This window comes from Rousettus aegyptiacus, unplaced genomic scaffold, assembly GCF_014176215.1.
Source record: "Rousettus aegyptiacus isolate mRouAeg1 unplaced genomic scaffold, mRouAeg1.p scaffold_m13_p_7, whole genome shotgun sequence".
In the NCBI taxonomy this organism is placed as follows: Eukaryota; Metazoa; Chordata; class Mammalia; order Chiroptera; family Pteropodidae; genus Rousettus; species Rousettus aegyptiacus.
This window is the reverse complement of record NW_023416310.1, coordinates 84,444,428-84,470,399: the sequence shown is the minus strand read 5'-3', so window position 1 is coordinate 84,470,399 and position 25,972 is coordinate 84,444,428. Positions and strand designations below refer to the sequence as shown.

General features: G+C 41.7%; 1 long non-coding RNA gene across 2 annotated transcripts in view; it reads left to right on the top strand.

Moving 5' to 3' along the window:
• The first annotated feature begins 3,589 nt into the window (after window positions 1-3,589).
• The window catches only part of LOC107521894, a 278,462-nt gene continuing 256,079 nt past the window's right edge, over window positions 3,590-25,972 (top strand). For both annotated transcript variants that reach the window (XR_001599670.2, XR_004951909.1), the window contains exons 1-2: window positions 3,590-3,654; window positions 25,484-25,590. This is a non-coding gene — a long non-coding RNA (uncharacterized LOC107521894). The remainder of the gene's footprint in view (window positions 3,655-25,483; window positions 25,591-25,972) is intronic.

Sequence of the window (25,972 nt, the reverse complement as noted above, 5' to 3'; positions counted from 1 at the left end):
AAAGTACCCATGAATTCAATTTTACCTTCATTTATTTCACTCCAGCATAATTTCCTTTCATCATTTCTTCCTGTAGGTTTGTTTCAAACTTCTATACTTTTTCTGCCTAAAGAATATATATTTTTTCCTCCAGCTTTATTGAGGTATAATTGACAGCTGAAACTTGTATATATTTATTTGAAATTTAAAAATGTGAGACATCAGCAAGATGGCGGAATAGGAGATTCAAACACTTGTCTCCCCCTTGAAAACAGCTGAAAAAACAGACAACTACAAACTGCCAAAAATATCTCTGGGAGAGTTCTAGATTGCAATGAAGAAGAAGGAAAAACTCCATGGAATGTGAGAACTGAGGATAATGGCATAGAGAAATATAGGAAGCATTTTATCTGCATCACCTGAACCCCCAGTCTTGAGTAGCTCGGTGCCAAGAGGGGTTCCCCCAAAGGGGTTTCATCCCATGCGACAAGGAGATCAGGAGGCCCCCAGAAATCCTCCCCATCTTTATGGACATCTACAATCTTGCTAATGAGGAGCCTTGCAATCTCACTGATGCCAAACTCAGCTGAGGAAGCTGCTCAGAGTTCCTGCCCCTGCACATCTGCCCTAGGACTGAAGTTGTCACTGTGCTGAAATCTGCCTCCAGGGGCCTGCGTTGCTGCTGTGCCCTGCTCTCTGTGATCAGGATATCACAGTGCCTTGCCATCCACTGGACTGGAACTATCACTGTGCTGTGCCCTGCTTCCTGGGTCTTAATTCATAGCTTTGACCCTCTATCATTGGGGCTATGCAGCTGATTGCTCTGTACCCTGTCCCATGGGTCCTGAGTTACAGATATGACCCACTGTCACCAAGACTGGGCTGCTGTTGCTCTGTCCCCCATTTCCATAAATAGCAGGGACTGGCCTCAGCAACATGACCAGTTAATTGTGCTCTCACACAACCCAATTTGGATCTGAGGCCAAAACAGTGCTGCTCTGTGCTGTTGTTCGCCTGTCCTTTAGAATCACAGTGTTTCCAGACTGGAGGAACTCTTAAACACCAAGCATACAATGATTCTCCATTTTCATTCTATCACAATGAAAGGAACAACGATATACACAAGGATATGAGTCTCTCATTGATGTAGGTCAGTCAGTCAGGTTTACTTACCACAAAGGTAATCTGGTTCGTGGGTATGTGTGATTCTTTTCTTTCAGTTCTCTTAACTTTTCCATATCTGTCCAATAGTTTCTATTGCTTAGAATCAAGAAACTGATCTAGAGTCATTTTACCTTATATTTAAAAAATTAACCACTTTTCTATTGTCTGTATCTATGAATTTATTTAGATTGTGTGCTTTATTTATTCATTTGTTTCTTTCTGTTTCATATCCTACACTTGAAATTTATATAATGTTATTAACCAATGTTATTATAGTATATTTAACAAAAATAGAAAAAATAAAAAAGTTAATCACAAATATTGTTCTATATTAGCAGTAACAAGTTACCTATGATGTACCACATAAGTGATTGTGGCCAAGACAATGTATCAAAAAGCAAAGTTGCAAACTTCTGAACTAGTCTAACTCCTCACCTGAGTTTTGAGACCCCTTTCCATTTCTGCCCAGTAGTTATTCATCCTCCGCTTGCATACTTCCAGTGACAGGGGTCTCACTTCTTCCTGAGGGAACCCCAATTACTAATAAGTTTGGTCCAGATAGGGATGAAATCTCTCTAAAGTTTTTCCCTATTGGTTTTATTATATGTTCTTAGCCATGTAGAAAGTAAGTGTGAAGAGGTCATGGCACATGGCAAACCTTTGGCTCTTTTCCTGTGGACTTAGCCAAACCTCCAGTGGTACCGTCGGCCTTGGTCTTGTCTTTCTCTCCTTTTTTTTTTTTTGCCCGATGATTGAGGCTGATTAGCATTTTAGAAGCAGGTAAAAGAGAGCATTTTGGAGCACATCCAACTAAGAGAAGCATTTGGAGCTTGCCCACTGGAGAAAGAACTAAGAGGTGAGGAAAGCACAGAGAAGATGCCCTTTGCCCTCTCTGAACATCAGTGAATACCAGTCTCACCCAAAGGAGCAGTCAAGTCTAAGAAAGGAACTCCATCTCTAAGGAAATGTATCCTGAGCCACAGCACAAGGGCAAACAAAATCATTTTCTGGACACAGCAAGAATTTATAGGTAGAATAATAGAGTGTTCAAGATTCCGGATTTCAGAAAGAGACTGTCTGGGATTGAATCAAAGCTCAAAGCTCTACTACATACTAGTCATTTGATTTGGAACAAATTCTTTAATCTCACTAAGCATTAGCTACTTCATCAATACATTGGAAATAATAATAGCAGTATGTCATAGGGTGATTATGAGAATTAAATGTGAAAAATCATGTGAAGGATCATCAAAGGGCATCATTACTTATATATTTAACACTTTACATTTAAATTTTATAAAAATTACATTGGTTAAATTTCATAGTTAACATAACCCATGTACTTTTCAAAATTAAAAATTAAAAATTTATCCAAAGTAGGAATTAAACTCATTTAAATGCCTTCCCCATTTTCTTTTTGTTCACCTGTTGACTGGTGTTTAGAAGCAAAAGATAGCTTTGCAAAAGACAGCTTCACGAAACTGCCAGTTGTGCCTTTCTCTACACAGAGATTCAGATACACAGGACTCTTCTCTGATGTTACATACACAATCGCCAAAATATTTTGCTTTAACTATTTGGATTAGAAATTCTGCACAGACATAGCCAACATTGTTGTCAGGGGGAAAATATGAAGAGGCCAAAGGGAGGGAAAAAAAATCACAGTCCAGGAGTAAAAGAAGAATAAATGGGAAGAACGATTATATTTTTTCATGAAGAGCATTGAGATCAAGATTTAAGCCAACAATGTTTATTATGATCTGGGCACCAACACAATAGATGTTCCATGACAGTGTCTTTCATATTTTACCTGATAGGCCGAAATGGTGTCTTACGGCTCGATTTAACTGAATTTGAGCATTTTGTCACATAGTAAAAGCCAAACTATTTCTTCTGTTGTGAATTTTTTGTTCATGTTTTCTGCCCATTTTCTATTAGTTGTGTTAGTTTTATTTATAGGTTTTTGTCTTTATTCTTGTTGTGTTGTTTATTAACCTTATTGTTATTGGTTTGTAAAAACTTTTTACATGTCAAGGAAGTGATCCCTTTTACATGAAGACATTTTTTTATTTTTTTATAGTGAAAATCATGACATGACAGTGTCTAAAACATAAATCAGGAGAGCATTAATATGTCTTTAAGTTCTGAAAAATGATTGTGTGTTTACATGTTTATTTTATATTCTCCGCTTTCACTATGGGCATAAAATATCACCAAATTAATACATATTCTGAGTTTAAAAAGCAAAAACAGAAGTTCAATTTTTACTGCTGCTTTTTTTTAAAAAAAAAACATTTCTCATGATGCTGTGTATGTGTGTATCCCTTTTATTCTGATGCTCTTTAAGAGTTTTATTCATATACTTTAGTCTTAAATGCATGTCAACATTGGGTAAGAATTTAGTTAAGAATCTCACCATTTTTTAATTTCTCTGTGTTTCCTTTTAGATATAGCATGGAGCGACAATCATATCTTGCTTAAGGAAGCTCATGGCATACAGTTGTTCCCAAGGTACTGTTTTATGCCTTTGTTTCTCTTATTTTTACAGTAATGTCTAACACTATTTTAAACTTTAAGTGTTCAATAATGCTTGCTATCTAGTTAAATTAACAAGTCAATTGGTACATTATTAATATTCATAATGGTGACAACAGTAGTAGAGTAGTAGTTAGAGTTATTTTTAGCATTTCTTTTTTGGGATATAAGAAAAGAGGAAGATATGATCAGTTTTCTGATCTGTAGAAAAGGAGCACAGATAGAATTTTTCCTGTGAGATTTTTTTTTTTTTTAGTTTCGAATGAATTAATATATCCAAAGCCCTTGGACTCATGCTAGTATATAACAACGTCTTGATAAAAATTAGTTTTTATTATTATCAACCAATATTAAACCCTGATTAAGAAACACCATTGGCATTTCGATTTCTTTCAGCCACTAAGTCATACGAGTGACTAAGTTTGCTCAAGTTCTAGCATCTACCTCTAGGAAATTGCCTTTTCCTAGAGGCAATTTCCTAGAGGTAGATGCTAGAACTTGAACAAAGCCCATGGAAGAAGTTGAGTGTTTGTTTTAGTGTCAAATTTGTCTGTAAAAGGGGTGTCCTTTCTCTATTCCCAATAAAACTCATAGTGCTCAGCAATGCTGAAATCGCCGCCCAAATTTGCTAAATTAAGTCCTTCTCTAGGAAAATTACATGAGCAGAGGGAGGAAAATAATTGCAAGCCATCCCGTATTGTACGCATAGTGAGGGCTTGAATTACAGAGTCTGATCTTGCGCTTGACCAAGAGAGAAGTGCGTTCGTTCTAATGACTCGAGCACATAGGAATTTGGAGACATTCATCGTCAGCAGTACTTCAGGAAGCGTTTCCCCTCCATTGTTGTGGTTCATTATTGGATTATACGATACTCATTTTTTCCATCCCCAGACTTAGCACTTAAAATGCTCCATCCTTTGCAATCAATTGTAATTCTTCAGCTTCATTTAGAAGCAACAATAGTGATGTTCTATGAAATGGAAAAAGAAAAGGTGGGAAAAAATAGAGAAGAGATCTAATTTACCAGAACACATCTTAAAAAGTAGGAAGAAGGTAAACCTGTCCCTGGGAGCTTACAGGCTCCCACACAGGGCCCACTGTGAGTCATAGGGGCTTTGGGTTTTTGGGACCAATTTCTGGAAAGAAAGGGTTTTTTTGTAGTGGGAGTCACAGAGCCTTGGGCATGTTGCAAAAATGGGGTGAGGGAGCTGTTTTCATAAAAGCCACTGAAATAGTACCAAGGGTAAGAAATACTACTACTACTACTTATAATAATGTAGACAAATATAACCCAACTCCCTGGGTTGGGAGCAAGCTTCGGAAGTGTGAAGGTGGTGTAGGACTAAGCACCCGGATTAAAAAAAAAAATCGCTTTTCTCTGTAAAGCCTGGTTTGCCGCACCCACCACTTGGTTCTTGTGTCTGGCCATGAATAGGGGAGAGCACCTGCTCGGGAGTCTGAAGAACCAGGAGCTCACAACCACAGGGCAGCCTCAGTCATCAGCTCTACGAAGGGCTGAGATCGAAGGGTTAAACGGAAGGAGGTCCCTTCTGAGCGAGTTAGGCTCTGGGTAAATGCGTTTTCGTTTTCGTGTGAAGCCCTGGACTTCACACCACAGGATCATTAGCATCATCACTCTCCCAGCTGCTTCCACCTCCCACCGCCCACCCGTTTCCCATGCACTTTTGGATTGTTTTAAAACTAGCCTGAGACACCGACAACGAATAGGATCGTTAGACTTCCTCTTGCATTTTAGGATTTTAGAGTTGGTCGGGCCCTCAGGGATTTTCTGATACGCTTTCCTTATTTTAGGAAAGAGCAGAAAAATCATTTGTACCAGAAAATCAGATGCTGCTGCTGCTACCCGGCCCCTAAACCCTAGGCCCTACCACTTTAGTGCGGTTGGTCTGGCCACCAGCCTGGCCTTGCACCCCAGGTGCCCGGGGACTTCCCCTGGCTCTGAAGCCCCCTCTGTTCACAGGTGTGGCAGGCCAGAAATGCCTGGGGAATTACTACCCTGTTCCCCAGCTACCTTTCGCCTGTGATAGACAGGAATTCATTCATATGTAAGTACCCCACTTTCCTCACCATCAGCCCTCACCTTTCCTGTTAAATAATTCTGAGGGTATGTGCTACGCTGGCTCCCAGAGATCCCAGCAAATTACATTCTACTTGCTCACAGTGGTAGCTTAGAGATATAACAACATAAGTGCAATGATATATTTATAATACTGTAGTCCCCCTGTGCTGACATCCTTCCCTTCCCTGACTCAGTTCCCCTCTCCTCTACCAGGGTTTCCTAGACGCCTTCCAGACATCCGTCATTCACACTCAATCCTAATCTTAGGTTTTGCTTCTGAGGGGAATTCAAAGATCTCTCTTCACCCTGCAAATACTTTTTACTGTGTTTTTCTCTTTTCTTCTTTCTCTCCCCCCCGCCCCCCCCCCCCCCCGCACAGGGTTTCCCAATGATTTGTTTTTTGTAGCCGTGGCCTCTGCCATTTGGTAGATGTGTTGATATTGTCAAGGGTTTTGCGACTTTACTTTCTCAGGCCTAAGCTTAGTCCTAGCGTAGTGAGATGCACTACATGTTTGTGGCAATGAATTGAACTGAATTTGCAAGACTTCTTTGCTGGTTGCTGCGGAGCTGGAAGAAAGTGCCCAGGGCTCCTGACTCCTGTGGTTTCCTCCATGCGGCAGCAGCATCCATCCCTTCTGCGGGGGACTTCTACTGCTTGTGCACCCCCCAGCCCACAGCGTGCACGCCGCCCTGGCCGGTCTCAGTGCCGCGGGCAGGACGAGTCCTCTGATCCACGCAGCCCGTACCGCTGACCGTGGTGATCTGTGCGGGGATCCACTTTGTTCCCTCTCCTTCCTTCCCTCTCCTTCCCTTCCCTCTCCTTCCCTCTCCTTCCCTTCCCTCTCCTCCCCTCCCCTCCCCTCCTTCCTGTCTTTTTTTGTTCTTTCCTTTCTTTCTTGTATTCTTTATTATTAGAGTTACCGTCCTTATAGGAAGGAATATAAGCCTAGAGTTTCCTGGTGAACAGTTGACTCCCAAAAGAAGAGAGCCCGCCCAAAGTGAAATCAGAAGAAGGACAAAGGAAAGCCAGAATTAGTGCTCAGGAGAGAGGAGAGGAGAGGGAGAGGGAGAGGGGCGGGGACAGACAGACAGAGACAGCGCGCCAGAGCCGGGGAGCCTCCTAAAGCCACTTTTATTTCAGTCCCAGAATACAGTTGTGCCTGCGGATCTTTAACTTTTCACTATTTTAATCAATATATTTCCATTTTTGCTTGTCAATTGAGTTAAGTTTCTTAGAGTTGGGTACAAACTTTGGTTAAATTACGCACTCCGACCCAGAGATGCACACACTGTCACCGTCCACGGAGCATCTGCATGCTGACGGGCGATTTGGGGAGTAATATCACAACACCGTGCTTTTAATCTTCTTGGCTTCCTTTTTCTGGAGCCACCATATTCTTTTCTTCGCTTTCAAAAGAGACAAAGAAGCTGGGTTATTTTCCTTTCAATTTCCCCAGTCACACAAAACTCCTTTCTAGTTCATTTTTTTTTTTTTTAAGAGGCCAGCATATCCTGGTTGTTTGTTCTGTATGACGAATGTCCCCATTGCTTATTAACCTCCCAAACACAGGCAGCCCCGCCATTAGAGCTTATGGTCTATATGAGACAACATAAAAACAAGATACATTCTCCACCACGCACATTTCAAATGAAATGTAACGGAAGAGAAATAAATAAAAATGGGAAAAAAATGCCTTAAATGGTTTATGTTGGAAAATGTTATATGGGCAATAATGGTACTTATATGGGCTTTGGGCAGAGACTTTGATAATGAAGGTTAAATGAGGGAATGTTACAAAAAAAAAATGTTCACTGTTCATAAAAATAAATCTCTGGTATGAACCAGAATGAAATAAACAGAGTCGCAGGCGCCGGGAGCATCTGGGGTGACCTCAGCCTCAGGTTGGTAATCGCCAGACTTGCTGGAACCACACACTCTCACCCCAGCAGGGTTCACTTAGCCTCCATCATGGGGCACCGAGCTCCGTGGGCCTCCGGGGTGGCTCCTTGGCTGTCTCAGCGGAAAACAACAAAGGACTTGTCGTTTCCTGAAGTTTTCCTCCTCGTGCCCTGGCAGGGTTTCCAGATACCCTGCCTTTCTGGGTTAAATATCAGTCTCGGGGTTTCAGACACACACGTGCATGGGAATAGCATGGCTGTGGGTAAGTGAAGTGGGTGCAGACGGGGTAGTGGCAAGTTGGAGAAAACACCCCCCGTCTAAAAGGGTCACCACTGTGCGGCTCTCGTTGACAGTGAGGACGCTAGCCTGGTGGAGTCCGATCTTTCCATTTTTCAAGGATGCGCCGGAAATCTGATTTTTTTTTTTTAATTTTAAATGTTGGCAACCAATTTCTGAGATAGATGATAGATAGACAGATAGATAGATATTATAGTGTGCGGAGCGCGGAGGGCAAAAGAATTCGTGTCTATGGTACAGAGTTGGCCTAGTGGCAACCAGTTTACAATTCCTGCTCCGTGAATGCTGAGACTGTAGTTATTGTTTGGTTTCACTGGTCTTTGCTGTGGTGCTGTCAGATTAAGGTCCTCCATAGCACCCAGTCCTGGAGCTAAGAGCTTGTATTAGAAACGGGTGTTCTTTAGCATATACGACGTGCTGGACGTTTTGCTGTGGGCTTTACATGGATTGTTTCATTACATGCTGCATAGATTCCTAAAAGGGAAGCACAAGTGTTAGCCCATTCCATAGAAGGGGAAACTGAGATTCCCAGAAATGAAGTCTTTGGCCCCATTATATAGGATGCCCTTTGTGCACTACCTCACATCTTCTTGGCCTTGCCAGCCAAGGCTACCGCTTCACCTCACATGCCTCTGTCTGGCTTCCTTTGGTAGCATAGGGATGTTGACACATAGTAGGGCACCCTCCACCAGTGGTGGCAGGAGCTCATGGGTAAAACCTTTTGTCCCTGACTGACAGTTCTGACACACGTTCCATAAGACTTCTCCGAAGGTCCTGCATGAAGTCACCAGTCGCCTGCAGCAGTTAACGCCCTTGTATTGGTTTTTCCTCTTCTCCTGTTCACTTTCCTGGCCATCATTTGGGAGATCTCATCCCCCAGTAAACTACCCTACACACGCATCTTCATCTCAGGCCCTGCCATTGGATAGCCCAAGCTGAAACAGTGAGTGGTAGAACTGGAATTCAAACCTGTGTCTGGCTGGTCCTCAAGCGAATGCTCTATCAAACTGGCCGCTAAAAGTCTCTGTGTGGTTTCCTTTACCAGGTTCTTTCCAGTTTGGTCCTGAAATAAAGCTCGAGAGGCAAAAAGTCTCTAAAAGGATTCTTAAACCAGCAAGAAGGGCGGATGGTGGTGTGGGGTAGTTGGTAATCAGATCAAATGGGGAAGGGAAAGAGGGCATGATGTAATTTTAGTTCATAATGCATTTCATTTTTCGGCACCTACTATATGTCTGGCACTGCGCCAGTACTAAGGAAGGCACCTAGAACTCTAGAAATGAAAACTGTAGGGGTAAAGACCAATTTCCAAAGTTTGTCAGTGATTTTAGTCAATCTTAAGTGCCCACAGGGGCCAGGGGAGAATCTTGAACCAGACTGGTTTTTGTTTGCATGTCAAGCACAAATGCATAGTCCTCACTCCTAAACACAATTTAGGTTTCGGTTTTCTTCTATTTTTCTTCCAATAATGACTGTCTAAGTCAGCCATTCTTTTTACCACTTTGGATAAAGATAGAGATATGAAAAATATTTCTTTCCTTTTTTAAAGTTATTTTTATTGGTGATATGATTTACATGTGACCTTGTGTAATAAGGTGTACAAAGTCCTGGTTTGATACATTTATATATTGCAATATGATTACACTAACATTATGGTTTCAGGTGTTACATTTAGTCTTTCAACACTTTTGAGTTAATTTTTGGGAGCAGTGTAAGATAGTGGTCTAGTTTTAGTCTTTTGCTTGTGTATATATTGAAGGGATTGTCCTTGTCCTGCTATATGTCCTCCTTCAATAATTAGTTGACCATTTATGTGTGGGTTTATGTCTGGCCTCTGTATTCCATTCCACTGGTCTATGTGCCTTTGCTATCCTTTCCGGTCTGAAGAAAGCAGCCACTCAAGGGTAATGGCTAATGGCAATTGATCCTGTCTTCCTGTCAGGGAAACGTGATGGAGGCTGGGAACTGGGGAGGCCGGCCCTTCTGTGAGATATGACTCAGCTCTAACTGACTGTCACTGGCCCCGTTGTGCCAGATCTCCTAACTGTTCAAGAGAAGTCAGAAGCGCAGAAATGTCTGTGGAATCTCCAGATTTTAAAATGTTACAATGAATTCAGATTTCTTAAAATCAGTCAGCAAGCCAACCCTGGCAGAGCAATCAGAACATGTCTGCAAGTTGCAATTGACACACAGGTTTGCTTTCTGTGCCATAAGCACAGCTCTCTCTTTTTTTTTTTTTGTCCCAAGTCCTTGAGCCACACCATGTTTTCCCAGGAGAGTTGCAGGACTCGGAGAAGTGGTGCAGTGCATGAGATGCCATTGAACTTTTCCCTTAGGTTTCTCTTCACTTTCTGTCTCTGAGGGAAGTAGGTTAAGACGTGTTTATGAATGTGTGCGTGTGTGTGCATGTTGGTTAAGGGTTCAGAAATAGATCTAATTTAAGAAAAACAAACAACTACGTATGTTGACTTTCTTCAGAAACTATAAAGAGGCCAAAGAAAACAAATTAATTATCCAAATCAGTGCCTTTAGCTGATAGATGGTAGTATTTGAACATGGTAGGAAGAGTTTCACAACAAAAGGATTCTTAAATCAGCGAGAAGGCAATATATGACTTTCATTTTTTTCCTCCGTGAAGAATTATCGTGCCCCTGACCAGATTTCTATTGGCCTTGATGATTCGTTGGCTATTTTAGTAGTTCATTGTCTCAGCCTTTAGTGAGAGCCCCTCCTAAATGGTACTCACTATGTCATAACTGTATAAAATATTCATTAAGATGGTGCTTTTAATGGATTTGTTTGGAATGAGCTCGAGCAGAGGGAGCCACCACTGATTTGTGGAGTGGCGGGGTCGTTTCGGGACTGTGTCTGCTCTAAGTCCTGCCTTATCCAACAAGGCCCTTCGCTTTGCAGGCTCCAGCCTGAGAGGGGGCCCTGAGACCACACCGATAGGGTTTTCTACGGTTAGCAATTCTACTCCATTTGCATGAGTGTGTTCCAGTTTGGTCTTTTCATACTCTCTTCAGTGGTGGTGTGTACAGCTCATCTGGATAACACTGGAATGCGTTTGCCATGTAGAATCAATTGCATAGTGTGTGGTACTCGAGTCCCAGAATTAGACGAATCTGGCTTGGAATTCTGGCTCTGCTCCTTACCAGTTGTGTGACCTTCAGTCAGGCCTGAATAGCTTTGAGCCTCAGATTCTTCATCTTTGAAATTAGAGCCATCCCCATGCAGCAACCTTTTTACTTCAACTTCATTTCTTTCCAATGTCAGTGAGACGCTGTGGGAACTTAACTCTCATTTATATCAGTTAGCCTACGGCAAAACTGGCTTTGTATAGGTCGTTTTGCTTTAAGTCGCAGAACCTATCCACGATGTTAAGTGGGGACTTACTGTATGTTTGAAGATGGAATGGTGATGGTTTGCAAAGTAGCCTTGTGCCAGATGCCATTTCGTTCTTGTCTTAGGCCAACCCTGACAATAGAGCAGACAGAACTGAGAACATTCTTAAACAAATGAATGAATTGTGGACCGGAGAGTATCAGTGAGAAAATCACGTTGCTCTGCAAGTAGTGATGGGACCTAGGAATAGAATTATTTAGATTTCTTTCTCAGTATTAATTCCAAGCCTTTATATATTAGATGAGGACCTTTTCTTCTATCTTTATTTTTAGTAACCAGAGTACATCTGAATCTGAAATCATGCCATCATGACCTCTGTTATTTAATTTCTATCTGTGCATCTCTGTCCAGTGCATTTTCAGTCATAAGCTGTCACCTTTTTATAGACTTCTTTTTTTGGGGGAGGGGGGCGCACGATTCCATTCCCTCCTGATTCTGTATACTGTATCTCTGTTAGGGACTGTAATCCACTTTGGGATGACCTTAGGGAAATTACTTCGCTTTTTGGTATGTCTATTTCTCTATCCTTAAAGTTCAAAAGATGATTAATTTATTAATAAGGGAATAAGACTTCCATATAAATGTATGAAAGACATTCAGTAACAATCAACTTTGCCTTTTGCCCTATGGGGCTGGGTGGGACTAGGGCCTTATTTTCATAATATTCAGACCGACATCACAAACAATTTTTATAAGATTGCTGGAAAGATGAAACAGCCGTTTCTCAAGGCAGGATCCCGTGAAGTGGCAGGTCGGAACAATTACGTGAGAATGGGCCAGAGGCTGCCTCGAATGGGCTCTTCCTTGGCTTCTCGGTCCTGGGACAGAAAAATGATCTCCTCAAGATCCTGGATGAGCAGGGGTTGCCAACAGCCCTACAAAACAAAAATCTATCAAGATTTAATCCCATTGCTTCATCTCCAGGACCCAGCCTCTGGGTGTTCATGAGAACATTTTGCTTTTGTCTCCAGGCCCTAAAGCATGTGCCTGGATGGGAGTCGTGGTCTCTTCAGGGTTTTTGCTTGAGTGGAAGATTGCTTTTTATTCTCCTTTTACTGTCTTTTGAATTAACAAGAAATCAAAGATGACTGTAGTTGGGGGCGGGGCGAATGAGGGCAAATAAGAGAGAGAGAGAGAGAGAGAGAGAGAGAGAGAGAGAGAGAGAGAGAGAGAGAGAGAGAGAGGGAGAGGAGGAGGAGGAGGAGGAGGAGGAGGAGGAGGAGGAGGAGGAGGAGGAGGAGAGGAGCAAGAGCAAGGGAAGAAGGCCGGGGAGCTGGGGAGCAGCGTGAAGACTGTCTTGGAGCCCAGGGAGGCTGTGTTCATCAGGCTGATACTCCCCTTCCAGGACATCGGCAAAATGAAAATGCCTCAACAACCACATTTCAGTCCTTTCATTTCGGTCTCTCAAACCCTTCTCCAGGGAGGGTGCTTTGGAGTGTGAATTCCTCCAAGCTGATTATCTCAGTGTTAGTGCACATGTCACCTCCTACCCACCTTTGGTCCTCTTTCCATTGTAATGACCCTTTTCTGGGCTTTGTGACCAAACTGATGCCAGTGCATGGGTGGCTGCATCTGAACATGTAATTAGAAACAACACAAACACTGCTCTCTCCGTATTAATTAATGGAATTTGATGTTTATTACAGTCTTGTCGAGCAATCACTTTTTTTCAGAAAATTAATTAAACTGTGGGTAGGGATTTAGAAGCTCCTACACGAGGCTGAGGGCTGGTTGGAAGCCTTTGGGACTGGGGAAGAGAACTGAATCTATATCTTAAGCTGTGCATGAGCTTTGTCTAAAACCACAGACCTGGATCCCGCAGACTCAGACTCTAGTGCGAAGAGAATAGAGAGGGAGGTGGGGGAGGAGTCTTGCTGTCTGTTATCCTTAATTGCTCCTCACTTTTGCTATTGGATTATCCCTTCTCACCTCCTCCCACTGTCCCTGCCCTGTGCAGGGAAAATCTACCTCTTTGCCTATGAGATGAAGTATGGAATAAACAGTGGCAGAAGAGCTCCATGAGAAACATCTTGGCGGGGTTTATTGGGATGTGTTTATTTTCTAGGCCAAATAAATTTTCATTCTGTGGATATACTACCTTTTGTTTATCCATTCATCATTTGGTGATTCTACTTTTCGGCTATTTGTATAATGCTGCTGTGAACATTCGTATACATGTTTTTGGTGGATAAGTGTTTTCAGCTTTGTTGGCTGTGTATCTAGGATTGGAATACTATCTCTGTATCTCTGTTTTTCAAAATAACATCCATCAATCAAGGCCAAAGCAGATATGCCCAAGCAGGTATCATCTCTCCCATCTTGGAATCTCTCTAACAATTTGTTTCTATATCTCATAAAGCACTTAACGAATTTCACCTTTTACTGTAGCTATTTGTGTGGTTATTCTGGCAAGACATCTTCTGTTTCTGAATCATAGTACACAGCAAGAGTTTTGCCTATAGCACAGGTTGAGTGGATATTTGTTATTCTGGAAAATAGCAAAAATATATAGTAGAGAAGGAGTAGAACTGGAATTAGATGAACTGTTTCAAGAAGGTAAGTTGTCTCTGACTGCTTTCTTATGAAAATGTGTAATTCCCTTGAAACCTTTATCAGTGTGTGCTAGGTAAGAATGACTAACTCCTCGAATAACTTCCTACCCCTCAAAATTTTTTCCGGAGGAGAAACAACATCAATGACAAAAATATAAAGAAAAAAATGTCTTGGAATCAGGAGAAACACTTTCTGGCAAGATTACTAATCTGTGAAAATCGGCTTGGACCTGCTGCTATGCTGCTGTGTGTCCGTTCTGTGGGGTCGACCTGTGTTTTTATTTGTTTGTTTGTTTTTTGTTGTGTTTTTTCTCCTGCTACACTTGAGCACTGCTGGAAAGAGAAGAGGGCGGTGAGGAGCGAGCTCTCCTCTCTGAGAGTGCCCAGCTGACTATGTTCAGAATTAACATGTAGGACCAAGGAAACCTCTGATTAGGGTGAGGCTAACTCTGAAGCATCTAGTGGATATTTTACCCACCGAATTTTCAAGTTTCAATACTGGGGGATAAAGAGAAACTACTCAATAGCACATGGATATAAAACTTGAGCCTCAGGAGAAACTTTTCTCCACCGCCTCTAGATGTCTTCAGCAGTTCCCCGCGCTCTACAATGGTGCTTCTCAAACGTGAGTGCGGCTCGAGAGCTTGTCAGTACACAGATTACTAGGTTCCTTGAAGACCTTCTGATTCAGTACGTTTCTAACAAATTTCTAGGTAATTCTAATGCTCCTGGTTCAGGGACTATACTGCAAGAGCCCCCGCTCTGAAACCACCATGCCCACCTAGTCCTATTTTATATAATTCCATTTTCCCTGAATGGTGATTTTGTTTAGCTGTAAGGAAGGATAACAATCTGATTAAATGAGTTTCTTTGAAAGCTGATCGTCTTTGCCGATTTTGTATTCACAGTCCCTAGAATAAAGAGCTGTGAATAGTAGGTGCCCATGTTTTTTGAGTGAATGAAGAAAGCTAATCTATATTGAGATATCAATGATCTATAGAAGCTTAATATGTTGCCTTTCTTGGGTATTTAAATTTCTAAAGGTGGATCAAATATGAATTAAGTTCTAAATTATAAGAATATCACCAAAACCACACAACCAAATTTTTTAAATGTCCCTAAGATTTGAGATACTTCACCAGGGAAGATATATGAATAGTAAATAAGCATATGAAAAGATACTCAACATTAGTCATTAGAGAAGTGCATTAAAATCATGATATTACTGCATATATAATAGAATAGCCAAAAAGAAAAAAAAAAAAGACAATATCAAGAGATGACAAAAAAATGTGGAGCAACTGGGACTCCCCTATGTTGCTGGCAGAAATGCAAAAAGCTTACAGGGCTCTGGAAAATAGTTTAGCAGTTTCTCATAAAGCTAAATGTAAACTTACTATATGACTCACCAAGTCTATCGCTAAGTATTTACATAGGTGAAATAAAAATCTGTGTTCACAAAACTCCTGTACACAAAGATTTACAGCAGCTTTATTCATAGTCATCAAAAACTGGAAACAATTCAAATGTCCCTCAACTGGTAAATAGATTAACAGTCCGTGGAACATTTATACAATGGAATATTACTTACCAGTAAAAAAAGAATGGACTACTGTAATTAGGTGTTAAGGGTGAGTGATAACAAAGGGGTAGCATGAAGGAATTTGGGAGGATGGAAGAGCTCTTATCTTGATTGTGGTGGTTGTTATACAACTATATACATTTGTTCACACAATTGTACACTACAAAGAGTGTATTTTTTTGTATGCACATTAAAAGTAATTATTTAAAAAATAATATCACTAAAGATTTTTTTGAAGAGAGATGGGCAACGAAGGCTGAAGTTCCATGTATTATAGCACAGGTGACCTGAATTAGGTGTGGCTCTCTGACCGAGGAATTACGGTAAATGGTATGGTGCCAGCAGTGAGAGCTAGCGGATAATGACTTAACTTTTTAGGACATCGAGGAGAGCTTAGGAGTACCAGGAAGAAAAGTGGACCATTAAAAGGAATATTTTTTTTTAGAATGGAAGTGAAGTCATGGGGAAGCTACTTCAATTATGAATCGTATGAAGAGAAAGGGGCCAACAATGACTTGCTTCTTGTGAAGAAGGTGTGGAAGCAAAAAACATATAATAAGTATGATGAAAAGGCTCCTCCCTGAATGATTATCAGCAGCAGCATTATAGATTCTAAAGAGAATATGCTCAGTGGTCCTCATTAAAAATCCAGCACCCACCTCCTTGTAGAATGCTTTTCCTGTGAAGGAAGCTTTCCAGGGGTTTAGCTAAGGGAACAAGGGAGTCAGAAAGACCTAGACGAAGATCAGCTCTTTTGTTTACAAGCCTAGAGCCCTTACAAAAACTGCTATGCTTTTCTAATCTTCAGATTCTCCATCTGTAAAACAGGGTTGGGAAAATTAAATTGAGATAATGCTTGTATAGCACTGAGCACAATACTTGGCAGATGGGAAGCACTCAATAATTTGTTGTGAGTATTACACTGTTGCCTGATTTCAGGAGCATGCATATGCTTGTTTTTTTTTTTTTCAAGTTTATACTTGTATCTATTATTATTATTATTTTGGTTAGCATCTCATCAGTAGGACATCATCAAGCCTAAGAAACATCATCTTGCTACCTAGAGTATAAAGAGAGAGGGAATTTGAAGAGAGACATCTTACTCCCAGAAATACAGAATCTTTTATACTCAATACAAAGAACCTTCAAAAGCAGGAGCTGTGACTTCCTCGCTCCAGAACTGGTTAACCTGTTGGGATATTTGGTAGATGAATTCTGCACCACGCTCTCTCCTTTACTATCCGCTAGACCAGGAGGCAGCAGCTGCTCTCTATGCTCTTCTTCCAACACAGAAAACCAATTTCCCAGCACCAGGGGAGACCATAAAAAAGGAGAAAAATGCAAATGTCCAACATTGATTAGTTTTGCCAGCTGCTCTTCTTCCTCCAGAATCAATGGATTGGTCACTTTAGCTGCAAAGTCCATTGGACGGAACAAGGGTGTGTGTGTGTGCGTGTGTGTGTGTGTTTGTTTATTAAGAAATGGAGTTAAAGAATAAATAATCCTTTCCAGGTCAAACCTGTCAAAAAAGTTAACAAATGCAAGGAGTATTTAAATAAAGAAAAGAGCGAGAGGTAATAAGCCTCTATTTGACTGTTTCTGAAAAGATGTTCCACTTTGGGAGGGTCTGGTTCTTTTAAACATGGTACTGCAAACTCAAATGCTTTCAGAAGCCAGGCTAGTTACACACGTGTGTGAGGAAGCACCTGGGTGTAAGGCAATAGGGAGTGGTGGTGAGTTTACGTCTTATTTTTTTTCTACTGTTCCGAGACATTTGAGTATAAAAATGTTTCACTTTTTCCTCAGCTCTGCTATAGAGGGGAAAATAGGGACTGTGTGATGGAAAATGACAGCTGACAGTGCCTCAGAGATGTGGAGCAACCTCGGTCATCATCTTGGTCAGGCGGTGGACCGAGGAAGCCTGGGCCACAAGTGAACTGAACAGTGCTCACTCAGCTTCAGTGGCTATTGGGCAAGGATGAGAGCCTGGCATGGCTAAGTGTTTAGTTGTTGAAGAGACAGCCCCACATCTTGATTTTAACGTGACTTCCCTAAATGGTATCAAAATTCTGATAATTTTAATGCCAATGGTTTATTCCATTTTGAAAAATAATGGTGTGGACCAAACACAGCAAGTCTATTTATAAGTTTTAGCCAGTGGCATCAGTTTGGACCTCTGCTTTGGACCTCAGTTTGATGGGTGTGTGGAGGATAGTTCTGCTTTTTGATAGATGATGATCTCTAATAGAAACAACTCGAACTATGTTAGAAATAATCTCTTGTTGATCTTTAAAAGGATTAGGAATTAAAATACTATGAAGTAGGAAGTCATTTATTAAAGCATTATTCTAAAATCAAAAGATGGGAAATAGACCGAATGTCAATTATAGAGGATGGTAACATAAATTATATTACATTCAAATAATACTATGTAGTTATTAAAACTGAGTCAGTACCATAGTACAAATATGGAACCCATGTTAGGATATATCATTATATGAACAAAAAATGCAGAAAATTGAGTATAGCATGCTACTTGTGTGTTTTTGAAAAGGTGATCTGTGTAAAACCTCTGGAAGCATTCGACAGGAGCGGATAGCGGCAGTGGCTCCCTCTGGGAAGGAGAGAGTAACTAGCGAAGAGTGAATGGGCGAGGTCCACGCGTCCTTTTATGCATATTTGATGATAACATTTGAATTTTTTACCACATGCATATATCCCCCCCCCATTCAAAATAAATGTGATAAAAATTAAACTTAAAAAAAAAAAGAATTCATAGGAAATAGTCTCTTCTGTAAAGGTGGTCACAGGGTAGGGCTGGGCTGTCATCACAGTAGAGGTGATGGGCATTTCTGTAAGAGATGTCGTGGCTGCTACGTGCTTCTTCATCTTTCCACCACCTGCTTCTGGGAGACTGTAATACTGGCTTCAATGGGTGGTCACAGATGCAAATGTGAAACACAATGTAGTCACAGAAATGATTAACTCTGCTTATCAAACTAAAGAGGAACTGTTCACAAAGGCCCCAGTGGAGACTGAGGCAGTTCAAGTGCATGGAACTTGCTAGCAGCTAGATTTTCCTGCCACTCACTCCAAGAGGAAGGGAAGGAGGAAGGGGGAAGGGAGGGAGGGGGAGGGAGGGAGCGGAGAGGGAGTGGGAGGAGGGAGGGTGAGCGGGGGGAGGGAGGGCAGGGAGGAGGGAGGGAAGGAAGGAATGAAGGAAGGAAGGAAGGACGGAAGGTGAATCCTTCTTATCCTCAGAAGTCTTCCTTCCTTCCTTCCTTCCTTCCTTCCTTCCTTCCTTCCTTCCATCCATCCATCCATCCATCCATCCATCCATCCATCCATCCATCTATCTATCTATCTATCTATCTATCTATCTATCTATCTATCTATCTAGATTGTCTTCTTTGGGATGTGCTCATATCTTCAGGTATGTTCTTGGTCTACCTGTTGGCTGCCCACTTTCTTGTCTTGGGCATGAGTTCGGCTCATTCGTAAGCATGGCTGGTGTCAGCTTTTGGCTTCCCTACTGATTTCATGTTGCCTGGCACAGACTTGGATTTGCCTGCGGTTGTCTAGGCTCTGTGGCGAACGTGCACCTCTTACGAGCAAAGGAGTGAGATAATGAATAGACGTTCTTTATCTTACTCCCCTCGAACTGCGTATATAGTTAGATACATGTGGATATGGATATCAATGGGTATAAATATGAATAAAGACCTGAATATACACATATATATGAAAGATGTAACAGAATCTGGCAACAGCGACCACCCCTGAGGAGGAAGTGTTAAGCGTTCTTTTTATACTCGATAAGCTGATTGTGGAATCGACAAACTGCATTTCCAATATCATAGGTGCTGTGCTTGCAATGAGGAAAGAAGGAGATATTTAAACTATATCTGTCTGAAGCAAACAGAAGAAAAGTGAAATTTTTAATCAGTTAGGGCGAAGTTAGATATTTTAATAAATGATATTGAGACCTTCGGCTAAACATCTAAAAAAAATTATATCCTTACCTCATCCCTTTCACCAAAATAAGTTTGTGGAGGACAGACTTTCGAGCGCTTCCCGGGTCCCTGCTCCCGGTGTTCGTGCCTCTCTGTAATCCCCTCGAGTGTGGGGAGGATCAGTGACATTCTTCTAACCTTTGGAATTTGACGAAGGTGTTGGGTTCTACGTGGCCGTGTGTGTGTGTGTGTGTGTGTGTGTGTGAGAGAGAGAGAGAGAGAGAGAGAGAGAGAGAGAGAGAGAGAGAGAGAGAGAGAGAGAGATTACATAATAGTGTAAGCCCATTTTGCGAGGATTTCTCACTTTCTCTGGCTTTGATGAAGCAGGATGCCATGAGTCCTATAGCATCAGGAAGTGAATTTGGACAACAATCTGAGGGAGCTTGGGAGTGGATCCTTCCATTTTTGAGCTTCTGATGAGAATACAGTCTGGCCCAGACCTTGATCACAGCCTCTGACACCCTGTACAAAGAACCCTGTTAAACAATGTTTGGCTCCTCATCCACAGAACCTGTGTAATAATAAATATGTGTTATTTTAAGCTGCTAAGTTTGTGGTAATTTATTAAGCAGCAATGGAAAACTAACACAATTCTATATGATCTAATGAATTAATTGTAAAATATATATATATATATATATATATATATATATAAATAAATCACTGAGAGAAAATGTAATGGGATGCTTTTGTAATCTTGAAGTACAAAGATATTTCTAAAGAAGAAATGAATTCCAGAAACCACACATAGACACACATACACACACGCACACAAAGATTAACAAATTTTACTACATAAAGTGTTTTAAATTCCACCTAAAAAAAATACTATACTATAACCAAATTTTCTTAATTGTTCAGTGTCTGCAAATAAACAAAAAGAAGAACCAAAAGAAAACCAAGCCCAGGATATTAACAATAGACACAAAAAAATAAACATAAACGTCTTTAGCATTCAACAAAAGGCCCAGCCATACAATTAAAGAAATACAAGTTATCAAAAATGAGATTTTATTTTTCACTTAGATTCACAAAGAGTAAAAGCTTGATAACGGTGCTATTGCTTGGAATGCAAATTGATGCTGTCTTTTTGGCAATGAAAATCAAATTTTGCAGCATACCTACACTTGCCAATCTTCTTGTATGATGTCTATTCAATAGTTATGTTCACACAAGAATGCAGTGACTTCTGAATGGCAAAAACTAGAAATAACCAAAATCTCATTAATGGAAGATCCGTTAAGTAACCTTAGGGATAGCTTTCTATGAAAAAGAATGTTTTGTCTCTATAAGTCATGATAAGAAATGATTTACCAGCCCTATTAAGGTGACAAAGTCAACATTCATATAATGAATACAGATAATTCGCTTCTGCTTTTTCAAAAAGATATAATAAGTCTGTGTGTGTGTGTGTGCGTGCGTGTGTGTGTGTGTGTGTGTGTGTGTGTGTGTGTACACCTTGGAAAAGAACAGTGTACCTGGATTTGACCGTAGCCTAGGACAGTGCCAACATGGGGATGGAGAGCTAGGCATGCATGCCCTAGTAATCGCATAGTCTAAGAAGCAGTAGCCAAGACAAAGGTTTCAGAAGTGTGCTGTGGTCATAAGAAGGGTGGTCTAGGAGCAGGGAGCCAGCAAGGTGCACAGGAGTAGTCAGATCCTGGAAGTCAGGTGGTCAGGAGTCGGTGTGTACTGTCACTTCATGGCTCTAGCAAGCAGAGACTTCCCCAAAGCGCCTAATTCTGGGGCAGAAGCTGTTGTCTGTGAATGCACACAGCAGATTCTGTTGTGCTAGGCACTGGAGGTGCGGGATTGGAAAGTACAAAAAAGAATAAAAATTGGTCTCTAAAATCTAGTAGAAACAAAGCATTTAAATCAATAAATATTAAATATTAGAATACCACATAATAATATTTTTGTCCCCATTGAATTCGAGCATCATTTAATAGTCTGTTCCCTGGAGTCTAAATTCACTCTCTAGGTCTAGATAGTAATTTTCACCTATGTTGTCTCATTTAATCCTCACAACCAACTTTTAAGGGAGCCTTGTGACTCGCGTTTCACAGGTGGGAGTCAGGGGGCCAGAGGTCTCCTCTTTAAGGCTTTAGAAAGTGGTGTCAGGATCTGAGAGGAAATTTGAGTGTTGGGGGAAACCAGACGCAGAAGATGAAAGGGAGGTTGGATCTAGTGATGGAGACTGATTTTTAAATACTTTGGTCCAAAAGAGAATTCCTCATATTGCCCCAAACATGCTCATTTCCTGTATCTTCCATCTCAACAACCATTTTTTTTTTTTTTTTTAGCATCTCCTATGTGCTCATACCGTGGCTCTAGGAAATGGGGTCAAGTAGGTGAACTAGGTAGACGTGTTTGTCTTCTATTATGGTGCTTTCTAAAAGGAAAATAGAGAATGAGAGAGTAACAAATAAGAGTAACATTCTAAAAAGGAGGAAGAGGTTAAAAGTCACATACACAAGCAATATAATTTTAGGTTTTGGCAAGTTACGAAGAAGAGTAAATAAGGTAAGAGGACAGATTCATGGCAGGAAGAGGGTAGGGAAAGGCTTCTTTCAGTGTGCTTAGATAAAAGCCTCTCTAAAGAGGAGTCGTTTGAGCATAGATTTGCATAAAATAGAATCATGAGAAGACCTGAGATAAAAGAGTACTAAGCAATGGAAAGGGCAAGGGCAAAGGTGGTCAGATGGCCATGAGCTTGCCTTGTTGAAGGAGCAACAGGAACTCCTGCATGGCTAGGGTGAAGTGAGCAGGGGGCAAAGTACAGAGAAATGACGTCCCAGGGGTGGGCAGAGGCCAGGTCACATAGGGCCGTATAGACTTGAAGAGGAGCTTGGCTTTTATCCATTAGGAAGCTATTGGAAAGTTTAAAGCAGAGAAGGGATGGGGTCTGGTGTTTGTTTAGAAAAGGTGGCCCTGCACTAGGAAGGACAGGTGGAAGCAGGGGACTGCTAAACCATTTCAGGTGATAGGTGCTGGGGCTGTGAAGAGGATGGAGGCGGGAGAGGTGAAGACAAGCGGCTAGGTGGAGACAGAATCTATAGAATTGTCAAATGGATTAGATATGCAGGGAAAGATAAGTGATGGGTAAGTGTAAGGTTGACTCAGATTTTTGCCCTGAGCACCTGAGTGGTGCCCGTCATGGAGGCAGAGAAGCACCAAACCATCTTACTCCTCTGCGCAGGCCCCTGCTGATTCCAGGTCACCCGCAGAGCAGTTAGCACGGCCTCTAAGCAACTTCCATAGTCTGGCCCGACCTACCTGTCAGACGCATCTTCAGCCCCTCCGTTCTCTTCCCCGTGTTCTCTAGCAACTCCCTTGCTCTCCTGTACACCATGCTTCTTCTTGACCCTGTGCCTTGCTTATGCTCACTTCTCACTATAGACTCCTCATCTCCTCATTTGTGCCTCACCTCTGATGCCACTTCCTCCAGGAAGCACTTTCTGATTTCCCAAGTTCAGATAAAGCCCTATTTTCTAAGTAAGCCTTTTTGATGCTCTGGGCTCCTCTTGAGGGCAGGAACCGTATGGCATTCATCTTGTGTCTTGTGGGCCTTGCACGGTGCCTGGCATGTAACAGAGAGGTGCAAATCGTGTTCAATGAATGGAGGAGTGAATGTGTGTGGTTCATGCATATGGCCGGGTACTGCCTGTGGTTAAAGGTTAACTGTGAGTACATTAAAAAATGTTTGGATGTGAAAAGATAAAAGCAGGAGTTCACTGGAGACTCTAAGGCATAATGCAATGCTTCTGGATCCTGATATTTTGCATGCTGAGACCATGCCTGGAACCACAAGGGAAGCTAAACGGTCTCTGTGAAGGCTTTGCTAGAGGGGGTTTAGAGACAACCAGGCAAAGGAATCTGCTTATAAAAATGACAGGAGTAAGTGCAGGTGAGGTGTAGCCTGACCCTCCTCTTTGTGCTTCCTTGATGATGCCCTGCCCCGAAAGTCATTCTCCAGCCACCTCCTCATCTCCCTGTCCCTTTACTTTTTGCTTGTAGTCCAGACTGTGTTCTGAGGTACATGATTTACGGCCCTAACACCACCCTCTCCCCTCCGCCTTAAATGCGGCCACACTACCGCTCGCCTAACTCTGACAGAAAAAAATACAGTCCTGTCGCAGTCTTGTGGCAAGCTAGATCTCCCAGCATTAAATCACCATTAAGGGCCTCTGTGAGTTTCATGGCAGCTTTAGGTTTTTTCTCTCTCTCTCTCTCTCCCTCATTTACAACTCAGCTAGAGCTTTCCTGCTATGGGGGTGGAGAGGCTATGCAGACAACCATCCGCTACGCTGTCCTCCATGGGGGCGCCCGCGCCGCCATCAGTCCGCGAATGGACTTGCCCTGTCTAGTGGCTGGCAGAGGTGGGGGATGTGATGTTGACATCCGCATATCCATGTGTGAGATGCTTTCGCATAGGCATCTCATTGGATCCTAACAGGAATCTTGTCAAAAGAATCACTTACTAAAGATAAGGAAACCATTTTGAAGATGAAGGTCACGGGCCTGGAGTAGTTAATGAGACCCTGGGAATGAATGAACACAGGACCTCTGACTTGGAGACTGGAGATCCTAAGAAACTTCAAATATTTGCCAAGTGATTTGTTCTTTCTCAAGTCTTCCCCATGCCTATCAGTCTCCAAAGGTTGATAGACTAGGTTTAAAGCTTGGCTCTGCCATCTACCAGCTTGGTAGCCTTGAAGATGCTGCATATCTACCCCTGTACCAGCTACCTAGTGCCACAAGAATGCTGCTTAACAAGCAACTACAGAACTTCGATGGCATACAAGAATAAATTTTGATTTTTGCTCAAGAGTCCAGAGATTAACTGCTGTGGTTCTGCTGATCAGGGCTGAGCTCACTTATGCATCAGCTGGTGGGGCAGCTGGGAGTTGGCTAGTCATCTACTATGAATCAGCTCTGGCCCACGCATCTCTTAAAATTCAGCAGGCTTGCTCTGGTTTTTCACATGAATAGCACGGTTTTCAGAGAGAGACAATAGAAGCATGCAAGCCCTCTTAAGGCATCGGCTCAGAACCAGCACATGGTCACTTCCATGAAATTATTTCGGCCAAAGCAAGTCACAGGCCATCCTAGATTTAAGGGATGGGAGTCGACTCCATCCTTTAATAAGAGGAGCCACCGAGTCACTTGACAGAGTGTTCATAGCCAGAGACCATTAAGTGGTGCCATTAGTGTAATCGATCTTCTGAAATCCTTGAGCTCTTTTGTTTTTATATTTTAGAAATTGGGGTTAAAATAATGCCCATTGCATGGGGGCACCGTGAGGATAAACTGAGGGAACACATGTAAACAGTTTATTATATGGTGCCTGGTAGCGCATACAACAAGTACTCAGAGTGTTCACTCCTACACTTGTTATTTTGAATTGCCATTTCAGAAAAGGGACCCTTTTCTCTGCTCCAATTAGGCAGGACTTTTTTCAGCCCCCTATTATTTCTCCTTTAAAATGTTTTCTTCCAGAGGATGATGTCAGCACATCAGCTTTCCCCCACAACACTCTTTGTTATGTATTAGAATTTTGTATGAACATTTAATTAGATGAAATTTCAGAGTGACCCAAGTATGAAATGACCAAGAGTCATGGGCAGTGTGGAGAGAAGCTCTGGTATACCCTAGAGGACAGTCAGATGCCAGCCTCCATGACATCCAGCCGCTAGTACAACCTGTCTATGTGCTTCCTAAGTTAGATCATACTGAAACACAACCAGTCCATACTGTTAAATCATTTCCTCTCTTGCATTTCTGTAGACCTTGCTTTCTGTCTAAGTTCTTCTCTTTGACAAGGACCTGAACTTGGTGTTTTGCACTTAGGTATTTCCAGTGTGCTTACTCTGGTGGATTAGCTTATTTCTGTTTCCATTCAGTATTTAAGAGACAATAAATAGTATTTAAGTAATAGCTTTCTTTCCTTCATTTTTTCTTCTTCTTCTTTTAATATAGAACACCTACCATACATGAAGTGTGTCTTAGAAGATGGAGGAGAAGAGCTGGACCCTGCCCTTAAGGAACTTATGATCAGGAAGGGGACCAGGCATGCATTTACACAGGTAACTATGGTACACGGGCAAATGTGCCTGGGGCAAACAAGATTTAGAGAGGACTCCTAGGAGGGAGACCGGGCTTCCATAGAGTTGATAAAGGGAGCACTCATGAAGTCAGTGGCCTTTCTACTTGTCCTAAAGTGTAAGAGATTGCCAATAATGTTTTTTTTTTTTTCCTTCTGTGAAACTACTACAGGTCTTATAGAAAAAAATTAGAAAAATATAAATGAAGGAAGAAAGTGAGAGTCATGTCTCGTGTCAGATTCTGTTTATTATTCAGGGCAGCAGTGTGTCCCCCTAAAAGACTACACTACCCAGCATCCTTTGCAGCAGTTATATTTGCCAGGAAACTAAAGACTTTCAATGAGGTATAAGTGAAAAAGTGGGA